General features: G+C 44.0%; 1 protein-coding gene across 3 annotated transcripts in view; it reads right to left on the reverse strand.

Moving 5' to 3' along the window:
- Positions 1-7755, reverse strand: part of BTBD9 (BTB domain containing 9) — a 308471-nt gene extending 300716 nt beyond the window's left edge. For 2 of the 3 annotated variants that reach the window (XM_077813610.1, XM_077813612.1), the window contains exon 1: positions 7702-7748. The gene's annotated coding sequence lies outside the window, so the exon portion shown is untranslated. Of the gene's footprint in view, positions 1-7701 lie in introns of all 3 variants that reach the window. The other variant, XM_077813611.1, reaches the window with a different exon arrangement.
- Between the last annotated feature and the right edge of the window lie 3156 nt (positions 7756-10911).

Genomic DNA, 10911 nt, shown 5'->3' on the forward strand with positions numbered 1-10911 from the left:
ATACATTTGTCCCAGGTCACTGGGTGGGGGCTCGAGCCGGTTTTGCATTGTGTTATTGGAATGGAACCCCTAGATACTGAACCCAGCCCTTGTTGCTGCCAACTCTGATGGGCAGAAGGGTTACACAAATAAACCTGGTTTCATGGTTGCTTTGACACTGCAAGGTCAGGTGATGTCACCTGGTACAAGGAACCACCTTCGACACTACTGGTATTTTTCCACTGGAAACAAAGGCTTCCTGCCTTATGTAAATTCTATTTAAGGCTGGGGAGTAAGGCAAACAGGCCTCTTCTCCATGCCCTCCTGCCCAAAGAAGAAAGACTTCTGAAAGTACCTGAAGAGACAAAGGAACTGAGCTGTGGGAAAGGCAAGGGCTGAGTCCAAACTAAGACAGGAGTCTAGTCTGTAAAGAGAAATAACTGGAACTCTAAGCTACAGAAACTCTGCAACTTGACTAAAACAACATTCAGGGTGAGAAATTAAATTTTGTTACCTGTTTCTTGAGTATATGAAGCTTAGTTTGCATGTTTTGTTTTATTTGCTCAGTAATCTGCTTTGTTATGTTTGCTATGCCTTATCATCACTTAAAATTTATCTTTTGTAGTTAATAAACTTATTTCTTGTTTATAACATAACCCAGTTTGTGCAATTCATATGGGGGGGCAGAGGGAGAAAGAAGCTCTGCATCTCTCTCTCTCCATATTGAGGGAGAATTTTTATGAGCTTGCACTGGGTAGATCTTTCTATACAGCGCAAGACAATATTATTTTGGGTGTACTTTCCAGAGGGGAGCTGCACTTGAGTGCTGAGCAATTTCCTAGCTGAATCTTCCCATAGAGAGCTGCTTGCAGACCCTGTGAGTTTCTACAGCTGGTGCGTCCCTACCTGAGTGTGTGTGTGCTGTCAGAAGCCGAAGAGCCTGATTCAGCAAAACAGGGAGAGGGAGCCCAGGCTAGCGGAGCAGGCAGGTTCAATGAAACCCCAGTACATCAGGTGGGCGCTGAAAGGGGGGGGGGGCGGGGGGGTCCCAACCCGCCACAGTATAATTATAATTTTAATCAACAAGCAGTAAAAACAGATCAGATTATGTCTCTCCATTCTGCATGTACAGCATATAATTTTATCCTGATACATCCCTGCAATTACCATTAAGGTCAATTGGAGCTGTGCGCACATAACTGAGGATGTAACTGGCTCTAGCTAATGACAAGTAGTAAATCAAAGTAATCCATATAGTATGTACATCACAGAAGTTAAGACATTCTGAAATCTCCTGATTTCTGAAAATTAATGTAACAGTGTTACAATTTAAAAAAATGTTTTTGTTTGCCTTGCCCCCTACTCCCTTCTTGTGGGAGGGGGAAATTAAAGGAAAAAAAGGGATTCGCTCACTATTCTCTCCCCACTAAGCTGCCTTTTGCTGACAAAACTGTGTAGTGTAGACAAGGCCCAAGTGTCCACATGGGGAGTTAATGCGCACTAGTTATTCTGCACTAAATTTACAGCTTACTTTACTCTGCACTAACTTTCCCACATAGATAAGTCCAGAGCAGCTTTTTCTGAGTAGCAGCTATTCCACAATGTACCGTGGTAATAGATACTTAGACCCTGAAAGCACCTGTTAACATTACATATACACGTTGTTATTTATATTCCAGAAGCACTTAAGAGATTCCAACCAATGTTAGGGCTCCACTGTGCTAGGCACTGTACTGAATCACAGTAAGCAGCAATTCTAAAGAGTTTGCATTCTAAACAGACAAAGTGTGGGAGAAAGGAATGCAACATGTAAGCAGAAGTTGGACAACTGAGACACAGAGGTTAAGTGCCAAGAATTGAACTCAAGTCTCCTTTGAGTTCCATAATCTTTAGACACTATAGTAATTATATTTATACAATTCAAAGGCAAAAAACTACATTAACATGAAGTTGAGGTTGCATGGTGGTATGTTGATAAATGCAAAGTAATGCACATTGGAAAACATAATCCCAACTATACATACAAAATGACGGCGTCTAAATTCACTGTTCCGCTCAAGAAAGAGCTCTTGGAGTCATTGTGGCTAGTTCTCTGAAAACATCCACTCAGAATGCAGCAGCAGTCAAAAAAGCTAACAATGTTAGGAACCATTAGGAAAGGGATAGATAATAAGACAGAAAATACCATAATGCCTCTATATAAATCCATGGTACAACCCCACCTTGAATACTGCGAGCAGACCTGGTCGCCCGATTTTTTAAAAAAATACATTGGAATTGGAAAAGGTACATAGTAGGGCAACAAAAATGATTAGGGGTATGGAACAGCACAATATGAGGAGAGCTTAAAAAGACTGGGACTTGGAAACAAGACAAGTAAGGGGAGATACGATCGAGGTCTATAAAATCTTGACTGGTGTGGAGAAAGTGATTAAGGAAGTGTTATTTACTCCTTCACATAACATGACAACTTGGGGACACCAAATGAAATTAATAATCAGCTGGTTTAAAACAAATGAAAGGAAGTACTTTCTTTACACAATGCACAATCAACATGTGGAACTCTTTGCCAGGAGATGCTGCGAAGGCCAAAACTATAACAAGGTTTAAAAAAAAAAAAGAGAGGTTTCAGAGTAGCAGCCGTGTTAGTCTGTATTCGCCAGAAGAAAAGGAGTACTTGTGGCACTTTAGAGACTAACAGATTTATTTGAGCATAAGCTTTCATGAGCTACAGTTCTCTTCATCAGATGCATTACAGAGATTAAAATTTATTTGAGCATAAGCTTTCGTGTATTTTCTACTGTATGCATCCGATGAAGTGAGCTGTAGCTCACGAAAGCTTATGCTCAAATAAATTTGTTAGTCTCTAAGGTGCCACAAGTATGCCTCTTCTTTTTGAGAAAAAAAAAAAAGAGAAATTCCTGGAGGAGAGGTCCATCAATGGCTATTAGCCAGGATGAGCAGGGATGCAACACCATGCTCTGAGTGTCCCTAGCCGTGGTTTGCCAGAAGCCAGGAGTGGACGACAGGGGATGGACCACTCAAAGACTGCCTGTTCTGTTTATTCTCTCTGAATCACCTGGCATTGGCTACTGTCGGAAAACCGGATATTGGACTAGCTGGAGCATGGGTCTGACCCATTATGGCCATTCTTATGTTGTCCCCCTGCGGGAATGCTCAGTTGAGCAAAACTCAAATGTCTGAAACCAAGGAAATGCACAGTTAAGGCTGCCCATGGAACCTTAACCCTCCCTTCTTGGAGCAGTGCCCCAGTAGGTCTTATTAAGACCCATACCTTTGCTCTGCCAGTACCATAGTTGCTGAAATGTACAAGCTCTTCACCTCTTCTTACAACCAATTCACTCTCCCCCACAGGATTCCATCTAACGCTTTTAAAGGACATAAAAGTATAAGAAAAAGAAAGGAAAAAAAAGGTTGCCCATGCCATATCCTCCCTGGTCCCTTGGAAATGGCAGAGCCAATGGGAATTATTTGCATATACTCCAGGTACAATCAGTGTGTCAGACATTATGTGTACCTTCACTAAAGAGTGAAAGCAGTAGTTAGGTCCTGTTGGTAAAGGTGTGTTTGTGATAATAAGGACAGGTGTGGATTATCTTGAGGTGTGAGACAGACCTGTGATTATGCTCTGAAGAGATCTCTGTTTGTCACACTTCAGTGTATATGAGCAAAGAGAAGAGCTGCATGTGCACCTTTGGGATCCATTACGCATTATTTCAATACAGAATTATGTAGGTTATGTAAGTAGCAAGGCATAGGGCTTTTATTACAAGGATTATTGTCAGCAGTGAGGTGGAATATGAAAGGATTTTAATGTTATAATGATGGTATAGTGAAAGTGTAGGTTGAGAAGGTATCCTATGAATAAGTGTAAGGAGGTTGCAAAAGGCTGTGAAGTGGTTCTTAAATTGTACATGGGTGGTACTCTTTCTGCAGAGTTGGTTAAGTGTCTGTGTGAGGTCTGGATCTGGAACCTCCTGAATCTTAAGCCAGGTCAACACTACATACCTATACTGGTATAACTACACCACTCAGGGGTGTGAAAAATCTACATCCCTGAGCAACATGGTTATACTGACCTAACTCCGCGTGTACAGTGCTATGTCAACGGGATAGCTTCTGCTGTCAACATAGCTCCCACCTCTCAGGGAGGAGGGGATTAACCAATGTGCTGCAGCCACGCAGCTGTAGTGCTGTATGTGAAGACAAGCCTTTCTAGTGCCAAGGGCTAACGTTACTTGTGTCTATGTGCATACTGAGGCACTGCTTGAAGAGGGTAGAGGGAAGGTGGCATGGGCCACCTTCCTCTCCCACTCCCTTTATATCCTTTAACAGTATTAGATGGAATCCTGTGCGTAAGAGTGAATGGGTTGTAAAAGAAGCTGAAACATACATGCTCTTCACCAACTGTTGAAATTGTTCTTAAATACTATTCACTATTTGAGCCACCAAAAACTTAGTAGGTGCCATGCATTACCAAAGGTAAAAACTGACTGAGACCATTTTGACCCACATCACAGCAACAGTTGGATCTCTAGTTCTAGTACATACACAAAAAAAACCACCCTAGAAATTAAAAAAAACCCCACAAACAGCTATTTTATTCAGGGATTACATCTCCAGAAACCTTGGCTCAAATGACCTCCAATTTGGGTCACTAATCCTACTCTGCATTCCCACAAGGCCCAGCAAATTAAAAAAAAAAACCCATGGAAACATGTGGATTTTAAAGCATTGTCCTTTAAACAGGACAGATAGGGGGAAAGGGCTCCTCTACACATCCATCTGCAGCATATAAGGCTCTGAAAAGAGTGAATAAGAACATGCCATGGAGATGAATACAACCTGAACTAATAATTCAGGCGTGGTCTACACTGGAACTTCATGGGCAAAACTTTTTGTCGTTCGGGGGGGGGGGGGGGGGTGCGTGTGTGGTTTTTTAACACCCCTGAACGACAAAAGTTTTACAGATGAAAAGCACCGATGTGAACAGCACGTTGTCGAAAGCTGCTGCTGCTCATTGGGGTGGAATTTTTCTGTATGCAGGAGAGCTCTCTCCTGCCGACAAACAGCAGCTACATTGCTCACCTTTTAGCAGCATGACTGTAGCAGCACAGCCGTGTTGCTAAAAGCTGCATAGTGTAGACAGTCTCAGACATGAGAACCACTTCATTTATCCCAGTGGTTGTTCCCATGTCCCTCCTAAGTGTTTCAGAGCCTGTGATATGCATTAAGTATGCCCATTCTCAGCTCCCAACACAAAGAGCAAGCACTTCCCTATATCCTGGCTCATATGGGGACAGGAAGGAGATCAAACTCTCCCAAAAGGTCAAGCTGCCCCCATCCCCCAAAACTGGCTCACATGGAGCAGGGTAGGGAGGGGGGTGTCCAACCTCTGTATATGTGCATGGGCCCTGCGGATCTTGGCATACACAGACAGCAAAGAAAGGGGCTCAGTCACCCCAAGAGGAGCAAGCCCCCCTATACCCCTGCTTATATGAGGGGGTAGAGAGGGTAGCTCAGACCCACAGAGAGGGGCAAGAGGTCTCCAGATATGGGAACACACACACAAGGGGAGAATATGGCGCTGACAGGTACCCCAGCCTCTATTCTACACCAATCCTGCTGGCACTCACCCCCATGTTCCCCTTCTCAGTGTCCCACCCCTCCAAAACCCATAATCCCCAAGCCTCCCTCACCCCTCTTCTACTACTCACCATACTATTTATCCCCATCCATTTGCTAAAGATCCAAACCTCTCTCCCCCTATTCCCTCACTCCTCCATCCCCTAATACCACTCCCAGGAAGCATTCGTGGCTAATTTTTTCCTCCTAAAAACTTTGATTATACCCCCCCAAAAATGGAATTGCCACCACAATTATCCCACTCACAAGTTACACCAACCTTCAATCACTTAACCCATTCACTCCTTTTATCTTACATGGGGACTTGTGATTAACTTATCCTGTTATTAGACAAGGTGGGTGAACTAATATCTTTGATTTGCTCAACTTCTGTTGGTGAGAGACAAACTTTACACAGAAGTCTGAGGAAGAGCTCGAAAGCTTCTCTCTCTCACCAACAGAAGAAGTTGGTCCAATCAAAGATATTAGCTCACCCACCTTGTCTCTCTAATATCCTAGGACCTACACAGCTACAACATTAAGTTATTAAGCAAGGGAAGTTATCCTTAGTTATGTTAATTGAAGGATTAGTTCACAGCCAGTCTCAAAGAGGTCAGTGATTCATTCAGTCATTAGTACCTATCAATTTAGCAGTACAAGGCAACAGAAATCTTTTTTTGGGGGAGGGAGGTTGTAACATTGTAACCCTTGCTCAAACGATCCCAAATTTGGATTACTAATGCTACTTTGCACCCTCATGAGGCACATCAAATTTCAAAGAAATATGAAAAGGAGTACTTGTGGCACCTTAGAGACTCACAAATTTATTTGAGCATAAGCTTTCGTGAGCTACAGCTCACTCACGAAAGTTTATGCTCAAATAAATTTGTTAGTCCTAAGGTGCCACAAGTACTCCTTTTCTTTTTGCGAATACAGACTAACACGGCTGCTACTCTGAAAGAAATATGAGTAACCCTTTGGATTTCAGAGCACTTTACATGCTGTAAGACTCAAAGCTTGTAAATAGTGCCATTTTTCTGTACTGGTGCGTGCATGCTGTAAAAAAACAAAACCAAACCCCATCTTAAATACTTTCCTCAATTTGGGTTCCCCACAGACTTAGTAGATACCATGCACCAACTTAAGAAAAACTCAGATTGGGACCATTTTGAGCTGCATCACATCAATAGTTTGATCTTTAGCTCCAAGCCAAAAAAAAAAAAAAAGCCACCTAGAGACTCTCAAAAACAGCTACTTTTTTCTAGGCTTCTGCCGCCACAACCGCTACCTCAACTGACCCCCAAAATTTGAGTCACTAGCGCTACCCTGCACTCTCCTCAGACACACTCAACTCCAAAGAAATCCAACTAAATCCATCAATTTTAGGGTATTTGGAGAGGTCAAGCAGAAGTCATAATGCAACTTTAACTAGACTGGCACTGCCAGGGCACTAAAACAAGTGCTAGTCTCTGAAGTGCCACAAGGACTCCTCGGTTTTTTTGCTGATACAGACTAACACGGCTACCACTGAAACCTGTCATACTATGGACATTGCTTCCCCCGCACCCCTTTCCTGCTCCCCACTACAGGCCATTTCAGGTGCACTTCCTCCCTCGCACAATAACAGGGTTTCTGCAGCGGGCCCCCGTTTGTGCTCCCCAGTGCGGGGGACCACGAATTATCCCCTCACAGCGCTGTGCCGGGGTCGTATTCGCTGGCCCTGACATGGCGGCGGGCGGGTGCCAGCCGCGGCCGGAGGGGAGGCAGCGGCTCGGCCAAGGGCCGGTCGGGACGGAACAGCCTAAACACCGACCGCGGCGTGCAACCCTTGACACACAGGAGAGCAGGCACCCAGGCGCGGGAGCCGGCCCTAGCGCAGGCCGGGACCGCGAAATCCCCAGAGGACGCACAGAAGCCCTCAGGGGGCGGAGGGGCCCGCCCCCCGCTCACACGCGGCGAGGGGTGCGCGCCCCGCCACCACCCCTTGCCGGGGCTCCGCGCCCCCTTGGTGGGCGGGGACAGAGGACAACCCCGGGCGATGGTGCGCCGGCCCAACAACAACCCCCCAGGACTCACCGGCCGGAGCGGTGGTAGCGGCAGTTGCACCCTCCCCTTCCTCGGCTCGGCACCCCGGCGTCACTACGTCATCCCCCCTGCACGTTGAGCTCCCCTAGCAACGACAGACGTGCCCCTACGTGCTGACGTACATAGCAACAAGGGAGCCGGGGTGACTGGCTCTATAGCTACGGCCTCGGGACGCCCTAGGCTTGGGAGCTGTGTGCCAGCGCTGCGGGCCCGTTCCCATCAGCCCCGGCGCCCCGCTAGGATCAGTAACGAGCTGCGTCATTGAGCCCGGAGTCGCTGAGCACTTTCCCTCTCTGATACCCAACCCAGGGGCAGCGGAAACGAGTGAGATCGTGGAGATGGGTGGGGCCTTCTCCTCAGCCCCGCCCCCCGGCTGGGTTCCCCCCCCAAAGAGTTTTTAGTTTGTGTAAAAATTATTTCCTGATGGTAATTTCCCCCCTACTGTTACTCACACCTTCTTGTCAACTGTTTGAAATGGGCCATCCTGATTATCACTACTAAAGTTTTTTTTCCTCCTGCTGCTAATAGCCCACGTTAATTAGAACGAGCTGTACTTAGGGTACCTTAGAGACTAACAAATTTATTAGCGCATAAGCTTTCCTGGGCTACAGCCCACTTCAGGGGATGCATTCAGTGGGAAATACAGTAGGAAGATACATATATACACACACAGAGAACATGAAAAAATGGGGGTTGCCATACACACTATAACAAGAGTGATGAGTTAAGGTGGGCTATTATCAGCAGGAGGAAAAAATAAAAACCTTTAGTAGTGATAATCAAGATGGCCCATTTCCAACAGTTGACAAGAAGGTGTGAGTAACAGTAGGGGGAATAAATAAACATGGGGAAATAGTTTTACTTTGTGCAATGACCCATCCACTCCCAGTCTTTATTCAAGCCTAAATTAATTGTATCCACTTTGCAAATTAATTCCAATTCAGCAGTTTCTCCTTGGAGTCTGTTTTTGAAGTTTTTTGCGGTAGTATTGCCCTTTTTAGGTCTAATCGTGTGACCAGAGAGATTGAAGTGTCATTACGCTAAGTAAAGCTATTTCCCCGTGCTTATTTTTTCCCCTACTTGTTACTCACACCTTCTTGTCAACTGTTGGAAATGGGCCATCTTGATTATCACTGCAAAAGGTTTGGTTGTTGGTTTTTTTTCCAACAATTATTATCCTGCTGATAATACCTCACCTTAACTGATCACTCTTGTTATAGTGGGTATGGCAACTCCCATTTTTCATGTTCTCTGTGTGTGTGTGTATATATATATCTTCCTACTGTATTTTCTGCTGCATGCATCCGATGAAGTGGGTTTTAGCCCATGACAGCTTATGCTCAAATAAATTTGTTAGTCTCTAAGGTGCCACAAATACTCCTTGTTCTTTTTGCTGATACAGACTAACAGGGCTACCACTCTGAAACCTGCCACCTTACTTAATTACTCTCGTTAGAGTTGGTATGACAATCCCCATTTTTTCATGTTCTCTGTGTATATATATATATATATATAATCTTCCTACTGTATTTTCCACTACATGCATCTTATGAAGTGGGTTTAGGCCACGGAAGTTTATGCCCAAATAAATTTGTTAGTCTCTTAGGTGCCACAAGTACTCCTTGTTTTTTAGCGAATACATGTTTTTTATTGGCTTTTGTTAGTTTGTCATGTCAACATGCTTTTGTTAGTTTGTCATGTCAACATTTTAATAATTATTCCCTAAAGGTTTAAATGAGTCCCTGTTAATCTTCAGTAGCTAAGGTGGTATACGACAAATCAACAACAGTTAGACTTTGCTTCTTTCCATGAAGCAGAGATGAAAGCTCTCTCTCCTTCCTCAAATATTCAAGAGTGTGATCTTGCCATCAGTCACCTCAACTGCTATTTTAGTTATATTTTCATTTACACATATATTAGTCACCTAGAAGCCCAAACCACAGCATCTTCCCATGCATTTGCACAGAAACAATTGACTAAATGCATGTTAGTTAAAAATCATATTAACTGTCTCTAAACCCACTTATCTCCCACCTCTGCTCATTCAACCCCTTATGTCGTTAAACACTCAACAAAGCAGAGCAAGAAATTGTCACTCATCCCATTTGTGGAATAAGATATTGTTCAGTCCCTTGATTACAGGACTCCATACAAAATTACTCATTCGCATTTCCAGTCACACATATACTTTGATATGTAATGCTGTCATCCCTGATGTAATACTACATAAGAACAGTGCACCTACAATGTAAACTGTGCTCATAAGCATCTAATTTTGAAATATTAATAAGATTTGTCATTTTGACCTTGGTTAGGCTTTCCTTTGACTTTCACTTCGGATTTCTTTCTTTAGTACCACAAAAACTATGTAAATTAGTTCACTGTAGAAAACTCCACTCCCACCACTGGTGCAACTAGTGGACTAAATAATCTCCTAATGCAGTGCTACTCAAAGTGGTGGTCCGCGGACCAGTGCCAGTGTGTGAGCCATTGGCTGCCGGTCTGTGCGCACATTGGAAAAAAAAGATTGCCGGTCCCCCACATCAGATAGCTTGAGAAGCACTGTCCTAATGCACCATGGCAAGCCTGGAGATCTTGGAAATGCAGGGGGAAGAAGCCACAGTTAGCACTCCTATTTCTGTTATTTTACTCAAGACTCATTTAGAGCCGTGTTCTCATCATAGTAGCAGTGTGACAAGCTCTCTCTACTTTGTAATCAGATGTATGACAACAGCTTGCATAGGCATTCCTGTGCTAGCTTTAATCTAGCTAGAGTGACTAAAAATAGCAGCAAAGATGTGGTGGTGCAGGCTTCACCAGGGGCTGCACAAGCCTCCCTGGAGCCCTGAATACATGCTCACGCTTGCAACCTGCCTTGGGGTCCATGCTGCCACATCTTCATTGCTATTTTTAACCATGCTACCTATATTAAAGCTAGTGTGAGTATGCATACACCAGCTGCAATCATACTTTTGGTTGCAGAGTAGACACACCCAGGAACATGAGTATGCAAAACCACTGATAGTGTGACCAGATCATGCTTGTTCTGTTCAAAAAAAGGACTGAATTTGACTTTAGGGTGTATATGTTTCAAAAGCACCTAACTCCTATTTTCAAAAATGATTCAGTCACTTACAAGCTAAGTCTTATTGAAAGTTAATGGGACTTAGCTGCTTTTGACTTCTGTCCTTATTGTAAAAA

The sequence above is a fragment of the Eretmochelys imbricata genome, chromosome 3 (genome assembly GCF_965152235.1).
Source record: "Eretmochelys imbricata isolate rEreImb1 chromosome 3, rEreImb1.hap1, whole genome shotgun sequence".
Taxonomy (NCBI): domain Eukaryota; kingdom Metazoa; phylum Chordata; order Testudines; family Cheloniidae; genus Eretmochelys; species Eretmochelys imbricata.